Consider the following 11,442-nt stretch of genomic DNA (forward strand, 5'->3'; position numbering starts at 1 on the left):
CCTTGGGAAGGTTAAGAAGAACTTAATTCAACCTGAAGTGTTGTAAACACCCTGAGATGAAGTGGCTTTTCACCTGTGAGCTACAGAACTGCTATCTCAAAGTGAATGTGCATGTTCGGTGAACAAGTTTACAGCTGTTCAGGGCAAAGGGCAGAGGCACAAACATGAGAGAGTAGGAACAGAACATGATTTCTATGCTGGTAAGGAAATTAAAAATAACCCCAGAACTATCATTCATCAAATGTTCTTGTCAATACTTAAGGTATCCCTGAGAAAATAAAAAAGGAAGTATATCTCATCTTGGAATGTCCTTGACTGTTCAGTATTTAGTTTTATTTTGGAAACCTCTTCATCTTGGAACACAGCCTCCCTTTCCTTGCTTCTTAGGAGAGAACTAAATGGTGAATTCAAACCAGAACTGAGATGAGCAGCAGTCTTCATTTCTGTTTATGATTAGGGCAAAGCCACATTTCAGAGATATATGTTCCTTTCTACAAAAGCCAAAGTAATAAATGGGTGCTCAACTTCTGTATTTCAGAAGAGTTATAGAATTGCTAGGTGATTTTATTTTTCACAAGCATGATTCTTTTATTGAGTATTCCCTTTATTTGGTGTTTCTTTTATCCATTTGTTCATCTGTTTCCTCAATGAATGCATATTAAACATTCATTATGTCCAAAGCACTGCTAAGTATTTGTCATGATACAATTTCACAGATGCTTAACACCCAAGGACATTGTTAATAGGTTTTTTCTTCTACTCACACAAGAGCAAGGAATGGTCATTACTTTCTTTTTGCATCCTGTCTGCCAGCTCTCATTTCTGTCTGCCTGAGGGGCGCCTCTGTGTAGCATTGACCTTAAATTACTTAAATCTGCATGAACTGATTCAACAGTGCTCAAGACTACATGTGAAGTAGGAGTCAATATGTTTTGAATCAGACTTTAAGGATCTCTCATATAGAAAAAAAGACTTCAACACAATGCTTAATTACTTTACTACATGTTACAATCACCTGAAAGTTCTTCTTTTAATCCCAGAGTCCAGGCTGCGTCCATACTGAATACAGCAGAATCTCCAGGAATAAGACAACAGAAGAGGATCACATTAACATGTATCAGTATTTTTTAACAATTCTCCAAGTTATTCTAAAGTGCAGCCAACGTTAAGACCCAAAGCTTTAACAAACTTAGAGGAAGTTGATCAGATATAGACTCCAAACTAATACTTCTATGAACCCATCCAGACACACTCAGAGCGTGCTTCTCTAATCTTCTTGTCAGCTCTAATCAAGTTGACAATTAAGCTTGACTGTCACAATCCTAAGTCAAATATTACAGACAAACTATATATTAAACCAAAACTTACTTTTACTGATGAAAATGAAGGAAGGCTACCTCTGACTTTTTGCAAAACAACGGTTTCAACAAAGGGTGAAGTCAAAGTTGGAAACACTGGAAGTACATATTAAAAATATGTCAATTCCAATAAAAACAATGCATAAAATGTTTCCACACATGTTGAACATTGTTATAACCTCATTTCAATTCTCACAATCAAGCAACCAAGCTTATAATTCTTAGATTCCAGCACTTCATTGGTATTGTTGAGCCACTTTACTTATTACCTGAGATCTAATTTACTCTTTCTCCCTCTTACAAAGAAAATGTCTATTTTAAATTTGGGACATATCCTTTCAGTCAATAGTGTTATACTTTTATTCTGTCTATTTAGACCTTAAAGGATATTTAGCATTATTTTGCATATTTTAACCTGTACATATGGAGTTATATACTATGTATACTTCTACTACTTGATTTTTCATTTTTCAGCAGAAAATGTGCAAGAGTAATCTATGATGATATTTTATTTTTATTTCTATAAACCATTCCATTGAATGCACTGTCCTATTTTTAATGTTTGCATTGTTATTCATTTCTTTTACATTTTATGCTTCCACATTTTTTCATCCCAATAGCAGTGTTGCAATGCACACTTGCATGCCCAGGACTGGAATTAGTAGGGCAGGGAACATATAAAATTTTGCCTTTACTAGATATTATACTGATCTACAAAGTAGCTGCCCCGTAAATGTATCCCCCAACAAGCCCTGGATGAGAATTCCTAATTATAATTTTCTGGGAGTAGTCTAGAAACTCTCTTTAGTAAAGCTCAGTTAAAAATTACTTAAATAAAAATCATACTATACACCACTTAAATGAGAATCATAGTGAAAGGAATTCGTATGTAAAATGCCACTTTGTGCATCATTGATAAAGCTGGATCTTAGAGCCTCTGAGCCATTTAAGGAATAACAACATGAGTATGTATCATTGGGTCGTGAATAGTTTTAAAATTCCAAAATCATTTTATAAATACATAAAATGTGAACTTAATGATACTGAAGGAAACTCTTTATAGAATAGTTTTGGTGATGGATTATAGCTAAGGAAAGTAGGTATACAACTAAAAACACACATTTTGTGTATTAATTCTGTGTAATAAAATTAATGATCAGGGGCCAGGGATTTAGCTCAGTGGTTCTGCCACCTGCCTTCCAAGAACAAGGTCCTGAGTTCGATCCCTGGTACAAAAAAAAAAAAAATTAATGACCAGAACAAATCCACCAAATGCTTTTTTTAGCCAGAGAAGAAGAAAGGGATAAAACCATTCATGAATAAAAGAGAAGAACTGTCTGAACGGTGTTCAGTGGGCTTCAAGACAGATAGGGTACCTACTCAGACTATGAATGGTCAAAGTTAATAGCACATTTTCTATTAAAATTAATTCTTATTTCTAACCACTGGTAATTATTTATGTTAATCACAGCATAATACCAGTTTTACAGTAAAAAGATCAACCCTATTGTTTACTTTTTCATTCTCTCATTCAAAACATCATATTTGTGAAGACACTTCTGTGAGAAGACATAGGATAAAGATGATTCTACTCACATATAAGACCTGATTTAGGCAGTCCCTAAAGAAATATTTACAGTTCAAGGGAAGAGATAGGATCACACCAAACATCAGACTTGAGCATTTAGAACTTGTTGGTTCCACATTCTTCAGGTCCAAACCGGAAGGCCTTTCTTCCTTTGTGAGAATATTTTGAGTTTCCAGATCCATAATATCACTTACAGCCCTGTAGATTGACTCTATACATTTAGGATGGCACAGTGCAGTCTTGAAGCTGGAGAAATGTACAAGAATATGTATATATCTCAAAAGACTTAATCTGAAGGAAAAATTAAAGGTGTATTTCACTTAACAATTATTAGATTCATAAAAATGATTTAGTGGAAAAGTTTCTGGCACTGCTTAGGGGATTGTGTGACAGTTTTAGAATTCAGAGACCATGTTTTCTGAGTACTCAGACTTAATATTCTGTTTCTGTGTAAGACCTTTAAGACTTTGTTTGCTGAAAAAAAAGAGCATGAAATGTAAGGCCTAGAAGTCACATAGTAACACTGAAGGCTGACCAGGTGCTGAGGGACTTCGTGCTATTTATTTAGCCATGTTGTAATGCCCTTTCCAATCCCAAATTCATTCTTGCTTCTAGAATATTATTGAAATGGGACTTGTGAGATACACAGTCCATTTCAACAAACAGCAATCTAATTCTTCCTTTACACATTCCAAAGAAGACGAAGAAAAAAGTTACCTTGTCTGCTGGCACACAGGCTGAGGTGAGCAGAAACTCCAGAATCCTAACTGCCAAAAGGCACCAGAATGGACTGTAATACACATGGTACAGATATGTCAGAAGATGCATCTATGAGTGGTTTAATCTGTTCATTTGAAAGACTATGGCATGAATAGTCACGCAGGCTCACTTCCAGGGCAGCCAGCATCGCACTCTGTAAAGAATCCCATTGATGAGAATCAATACCTTTGCTTGGTCTTGACTACAAATATTTCATCAGGAGCTGAGAAAAGGGTCATTACCACTCCATTTTGCTCTTTTCTTGTTTTTGGTTCCAACTTCTTTCTATGGTCCCAGCTTCTTTCATGTCAGAACTTCTTTTCCAACTTGGACCCAAATTCTTTCATGTCAGAAAAGTCCATGATTATTTGATTTTAAAACAGAATATATCAGGCAAATTCAAAAGCTAGGGATCTCAAGTTGAAATTTAAAATTCAGGGGAAAAGGAATTTTGCATGTTTAGAATCCAGTGCTGGGCTTACAGTGAGATGAGTATGTCTTTTATGCAGTTCCCTCTTCCAAACACAAGGACTAGAGCTGCTGATCCCTAGATAACACCTAAGGTATCATAGTGTGGCCTCCTGGAGACACAGATAATCTCCTCCTGGGCCAGAATTCGAAAACCTTGATCAGGATAAGAAGAACCAAATGCACCATCAACCACAGGCTATTCTTGGCCTTGCAACTGCTGCTCATCCTCAAAAGGGAGACAACCACACTCATGACATCTGAAGCCCCTAACACAGATTTGAAAACAGGGTCTTCCCATCCCTTTGATTCCATCCAGTATTATTCATTTTACTTTGGAAAGCAGTATTATCTCCTTCCCTTATTGAACTTTCTATTAAATTAGAAAATACATTCCTAAAATATCCAAAAATCTTAAGCATAAATCTTGATGAATTATCAGAAGGTGATGCTTATGTGTCCACCAGCCCACTTCCTACACCATCCTACACCCTTCTCACCAAAGGTAACCACCATTCAGTCTTCTAACACCATCAGTTAGTTTCACTTGACTTTGAACTTTGTATGAATGGAATCATATAAAGTAATTTGTTTTTATCTGAGTTTTCAGCTGGACACTCTGTGAAACTGATCCACTTTATTTCAGGTACAATACCTGTTATTTGTCCATTCTTACTAGCATGTAGTATTCCATTGTACGACTATATCATAATGTCTTTATCCATTCTACTGGTGGTGGGTACTTGTTTTCTCCAGTTTTGCAGTAGTATGAATAATATTGCCAAGAATGTTTGTATATTTGGGTGCACACACACGTTTTACAGTTATTGGCTGGTAAAGTATGCACACATTTAATATAGCTTCTTAATCTTTTTGTCCTGGAAGATGCTTTCCATTTTCTTTCCCAGAAAAATATGAACTTCCAAAAAACTCTTGTCAGTTTGTTTTTCAAGATTTACTAAATATTTTGAGATTAAAGTAGGCTAGTGAACAGACAAAACCCTTGGGTATCTGTGCTCTCAGCTCTCCTTCTCAGGAGGCAACCAAGAAGGATTTCTCACCAAGAGCCTGAGGAATCAGTGGCTGTGCTCTTACTGCCATGGCACCTTTTCTTGAGATAGCATCAGCATCATTTGCCTTTGTGTCACCGTCTGGGATTTTCTGTCCCTTTCGTACTCCCCTCTTGCCAGAATTACATACTACAGTATCAGAATTACACAATGAAGCAAGCTCTGAGCAATTTTAATCACTATAAATATTCTTCCTTGAGAAATCCTACACCTACCTCCAAGGAAGCAGTATGCTAACCATCGGAAGAATCGTGCTGACTCCAGTTCCACGCAGCTTGCTATCTCCTTCACAAGAACTGGTACCAGGTTGGCCCTGGATGTGGCATGACCCTAACAAGGCAACTCTAAGTTCGAAAAGAAAAGTAATACTTGTCTGCTAGTTACACAAGGATTGAATTTATTGAGTGTTATACAAGTAACTCTACTTAAAAACTTAGTGATGAAAGGAGTTGATTTTTTAAAAAATCAACTATATTATCCAATCCTAGTTCCTTACCAAGCTTGTGCTTAAGCACTCATATATTCTTAAGAGGCACAGTTGACAATGTTTCAGAACAATATGGAGTATCTCATACCTCCAGTAATTTGTTTGTTTGTTTACTTATTTAGTTTGTGGTTCTGGGGATTGAACCCAGGGCCTTCACACTGAGCTACATTCCCAGCCTTTTTTATTATTTATTTTGAGACAGGGTCTCACTAAGTTGCTAAATTGCCCACACTGGGATCAAACTTGCGATTCCCTTGCCTCAGCCTCTGAAAGTGCTGAAATTATAAGCATTTGTAACCACATCCAGTTGAAAGTTATTTATTTATTTAATTTTTGGTGGCGGGGGGTACCAGGGATAGAACTTGGGACCTTACGTTTGTGAGGCAGGTGGCGGCATTACTGAGCTAAACCCCTGGCCCGAAAGTTACTTATTTATAACTGAAAATTCTTTTATGTATCTCTGTTAGTCTCTATTAAAAACCAGTAATAACCATTTCCTTAATAGTAATTAAAATCAGTTTTCAGCCACCCTTTTCCTTACCTAGACTATATATTACTAAAGCCCTTATTTTTTTCCAGAAAGTGTGCTAATAGTTTATTCTTTGCTCATCTCCATTCTCCTCATCTACCTGTCCAAGTTCTTTGAATGCTCAAATTTAGGAGCTCCAAGTTGTCTTGAGTAATTTAATTATTAGTTTTGTTTTTTGTTTTTGAGACAGGGTCTCACTGTGTAGTTCAGGCTGGCCTTGAACTCACTATGGAGACCAAGCTGGCCTCAAACTCTCAGTGATCCTCCTGCCTCAGCCTCCTGAGTGCTGGAATTATAAACATAAGCCACCATACCCAACCTTGAGTAATTTAATTATAATTGGACAGTATATAGTTTTTCTCATGTAGTTATTCTTCCTTTGGCCAATAAGAAGAGGTAGTTAAGAGCTTGCACATTAGATTGCCTCAAAAGCATCCTACTTCTGGCTGTGACACTTTTATTGTGTGTAACTATTACATTTCTTTACCTCTCTGATTATACCTACTTCAGAGTTTGAGGATTACAGATGATACACGTTGATTTTCAATAGAAGGCCATTACTAGGAGCAATACTTTGCAAAAAGAAAAGCCACAGAACATAGCAGTATAAAAAGACATTGGATCTTACCCTATACGTTTCTCTGATTTTGTATTTAAGCCTCTCTGAAGCTAAAGTAATTGCCAATAGTCACAAAGCTAGTTAGTAGTAAACCAGATCTCCCTAGTCTATATTCTAATAGAGGAATAATTTAACCACTCATCACCACTTTACCTTTGAGGTTGGGCTTTATAAACTACATAATCATTCTCTGAATTAATCACAAATGCAGTCTGATTCTTGAAAAAGCAGATAGAGATTGGAATAGTGTGTGGTTTAATAAATGCTAGCATTAAGACTGCGATTTTCAGAACTATGAACTCTCCTTTTTCTCAGTTTGTTGTGGGGGGGGCATCAATAAGATGTGACTTCCATATAGATCTCATCCATGGTGTGGGGATTGTGAGTTGCAGACAGCTCAGGCCAGGAAATAAACTCTAGGCAGAAAAGCTTTGTTAAGCAAATTACTGTGCCTGATCTATGTGTCAACTGGGCTAAAATCTAGAGGAGGAGCTGCTGGGAATTGGAATGATGTGAAAGCCACTGCTTTAAGTGCTTGCCATGAGAAAGTTTTCAGGTACACACACATACACACACACACACACACACACACACACACACACACACACACACCAGGAACTGAGCTTAACAGGAAAAAAACCCCAAGCCTTAGTGAGACTGTAACAAGTTGACTTTTGAACTTAACTACAAAGAAGGAAAAACAGAAAATACAGATAGGCAAAAGGAAATTAGTATATAATTCTACCACTTAAAATCACTATTATCTTGGTGTTTATATGTTAATTTACAAACGAAGTTAATTTTTAAAGAGATATGTCAAAGGAATTGATACAAGCTTTCAAATATAACATTTCAGTTCATTATACAAAAAAAATCACCAAATTAAATAAGGACATATCATATCAAAAACTTCAAAATTTCACAATTATTGTGCACTAAGTACTTAATTAACCAACAATCTCTTTTCCTTAGAAATATATAAAGGGCTTATGAAACAGATTCAAGTCTAATACTCCTCTCTTGCTTGGCTCTCAGTCCAATTGTCCTATTGTTATGTGTGCCTCTGTTGATGACTACAAGTCAGCTTTTCCAACTCCATCCTCTCATACCCCCATTTGTATACTCTTTCAAACATTCATCTCAGTTCTCCAAGAGAACTGAAACAAAATCCAACTTGTTCACCAAGTAAAGCCTATCAATGCTTGTGGTCGGTAATCAATATGTGTGAAATAAGTAAATCCCTGTGGTTGCTTCATCAATGGTTAAGCATTTCAGAGTGCTACATGGATCAGTGAAATGAAGGCAAACGCCAGTTGCTTCATTTCTCGAGCCTAACCTTTCCAAATAGAAGATAAGAATTTTATCTTAGTGAAATAAGAAATAGATTAATGTGTGGCAAATCTCAATCACATAATAAGCCATGTGATGAAGGAAACACAATTGGATTAGAAGATTGAATAGACAGACCACCTTTAGCAATAAATTTCCCCCTTCTCTGCCATTCCTCTGTGCTCTGGTAAGCATCTAAAAAAAAAACTTATACAGCAAATGGTACAGTTAAGTATGAGGAATACTTGGAAGATCTGGGCACAGAGCATGTCAGCTGTCACTAAGAATACAAATCCTCAGCTGTTGTCCTTTTTCTCCTTACAAGTAAGTCTTGTCACATAGACCCATATACAGGTCAAGAGAGAAATTTAAAAAGATATTTATTCTAGCTAATGTACTAAATTACTTTAGGATTATAATTTCAGAAAGCCTAGAAATTCCCCACAAATACTTTCTAGGTATAACTAATAATCCCTAAGATACGTAAATAATACCAACCATTTCAAAAAGTCTTCATGCTATAAATTGTGAGCGTAATATACCTGACCAAATACACAAGAGTATTGACTAAGTAGGAAAGAAATCTGAAGATCATCTTTGAAGTTTCAGACAGAGTTTTTCTGTACTAAGTTCTTGATTTTTGTAAAAATAAACTTTTAATTTTAGAATACTTTTAGCTTAACAAAAGGGTAATAAGAAATTTAAGAGAGTTCCCATATATTTCACACAAAATTTCCTGTATCACTAACACAACTGCCTTCACCAATAAAGCAACACTAAAATGTTTTTATCTAGTATCCTTTTTATTACAGTCCTATCTAGGGCATAACATAACATTTATTCATCATTGTTTCTTTATATTCTTCTAGGCTATGATAGTTTCTCAGACTTTTCTTGGTTTAGGTAACCTTGACAGAAGCTATTGTCAGATATTTTGTAGACTCTCAATTTTGGTCTGACTGCCATTCTTCTTATGATTAGCCTCCACTGTTGGTTTTGGGTGCCAAATACTACCCCACCTACATGATCAAGGTTTAGCAACATTTGTGGTTTCTACTTTTCAAGAAAAAAATTCTGCACCAAAGTACTGCTCTCTATGAATTCATAAATATGTGACATATATTTGATAACACAGAGGGATTTAGATATGTAGTACAGTAGGAGCAAGCCATTTTCCCCCTCAATATGAAATAAAATATTCCTATTTGAAGTTTTGAGTATGTGAGTTTTTAAGTTAGATATTATTGATCTTTGCTGACATTACAGAGGTAAAACACATTTTGAGTGAGTAGGTTAGTAAAACATAAAGATTATTTTTTGTTGTTTTAATTTTTCTTCTGTCTCTTAAGAGGACCAAATTATTTTTGTGCATGCATAAAACTCCCCTACCTGTCAACACTGTCATAGATTTTAAGGTATTTCTGCATATGAATGATAGCATTAATGTTTACTATGAATTAAAGCAAGTCCATATTCATTGTTCAGTGACTGCTGAAAACTCCAATCTATTCATTTAAAATCCAAAGGAAAACAAACTGGTAGAGAAATTTCTGTTATTTATAAAAACTATGATTCTATTATACACATAGCATTATTTTAGTTCTATTCTAAATATTTATATATGAAATGATATCCTTATCTAAAATATGTTCAGATTCTCATGATTTTCCTGCATGTAAGAAATAATTATCAACAGCTAAATTTAGGTGATGGATGAGTTTATGGTATGGAGCATAGGGGACGGAGCAAATGTGAAGGCTTTTCCTTAAGCCCGGCACAGAAAGACAAGTAGCACATGACCTCATTCACAAGTGGAATATAAATAAAAATTATCTAATTGAAATTGAGAGTAGAATGGTGCTTACCAGAGGCTGAGATGAATAGGAGGAAGGAAGGATGCGGAAAGATTGAGCAATGGGTACTAAGTTGCTGTTAGAAGCAAGTAGTGCTAGCATGCTACTACACAGTCCAGTGACTGTAGGTAGCAATGTGTGCTGTGTATTTCAAAAAGTTAGAAGAAACAATATTGAATGTTTTCACCATAAGGAAGTGATAAATATTTGGGGAGCTAGATGTGTTTAAACTGATGACACAATGTATATACCTATTGAAACAGCACATGGTACCTCATTAATATGTATACTTTTGTTTTATGTACCAAATTAAAAATTGAGAATGATTTAAAAGCTTTCCCTGAACATATGTGGGTAAAATAATTTGGTAAATCAGGCTACCACAAGAGAAAAGGAGACTGATTAACTGTGTTATCAGTTGTACCTTATAGGTGAATTACTAATGTAAAAGTCTTAATCTCTCTTAATGATAATATATGAAGGGGAATAGTGTCCTTCTCCATGTTGGAAATGTTTTTATATCAGAGCAAAGAAAAGTGACTAATGAATCACTCTCTTTAAGCATAACTATATGTAACAAATGAAATACATAAAATGCACATTTACATATACATATAGATATGTATGCATATATAAACACTATACTCATTTAAAATCTTAAACTAAGTACCATTTCATTTTCCTAATTAATAACTACTGTTCTCATTAACTAAACATTTCTTAAAGCAATAGAAGTGAGGAAGATACTAAGAAGTGATACTAATTACTAATTGTAAAACTCCCTCTCTGGAAGAATCTTCCACTCACTCAGTTATGAAGAGTCCATTAGTTATACTTCTTAAATATGAGTCTACCCTTCAAACTGAGGAAACCACAGGCAAAAAGGAAAAAGTAAAGTTACCAAAACTTTCACAGTATTGATAAAGTCCTTTCTCCTTTATTTCTCTAAAAATATATTTGTCTGTCTAGTACACTAAAAAGATTTAAGTGATAAATAATCAAATTTTAGGTCATTTGGAAAGGAAAATGGGTGGGAGAGAGACAGAGACAGAGACAGAACTGGAGTTTGTGTTCCCTAGAATGGAAACCACTTTAAGACTTGGTTGGCTTTCCTTATACGTCTGCTTTTTATTTTTAAACACTACCACCTCTTTGCTGACCAACATTTTCTTGCAAATTATGGCCAGGAGGGAGGAGCATGAGCAAAGGAGCTGGGTGAAAGTTAGTGATACTCCCTGCCAAAATTCCAAGTTGAAATTGAATCCTTCAGTAAAGGTTCTTAGGCATGGAAAAAAAAAAGATTTACAACTTCAACAGAACTGTACTTCTACCAAGAAAAAGTATGTCAGCCTACTTTGCTGTCACCAAAGGATCTGAAGCTG

At 35.4% G+C, this 11,442-nt stretch overlaps 1 long non-coding RNA gene across 2 annotated transcripts; it reads right to left on the minus strand.

Moving 5' to 3' along the window:
- Positions 1–980: 980 nt before the first annotated feature.
- On the minus strand, positions 981–11,384 carry LOC147829366 (uncharacterized). Of its 2 annotated transcripts, XR_015449086.1 has the most exons (4): positions 3,664–11,384; positions 2,955–3,192; positions 1,369–1,454; positions 981–1,075 (listed from the first exon to the last, which is right to left on the minus strand). It is a non-coding gene; the product is annotated as an uncharacterized LOC147829366 (long non-coding RNA). The 2 variants fall into 2 exon arrangements; XR_015449085.1 differs by having other exon boundaries at positions 1,369–3,192.
- Positions 11,385–11,442: the final 58 nt, after the last annotated feature.

This window comes from Heterocephalus glaber, unplaced genomic scaffold (genome assembly GCF_053883595.1).
Source record: "Heterocephalus glaber isolate CG9 unplaced genomic scaffold, H.glaber_assembly_v1.0 deba00000621, whole genome shotgun sequence".
NCBI classification, from domain to species: Eukaryota; Metazoa; Chordata; class Mammalia; order Rodentia; family Bathyergidae; genus Heterocephalus; species Heterocephalus glaber.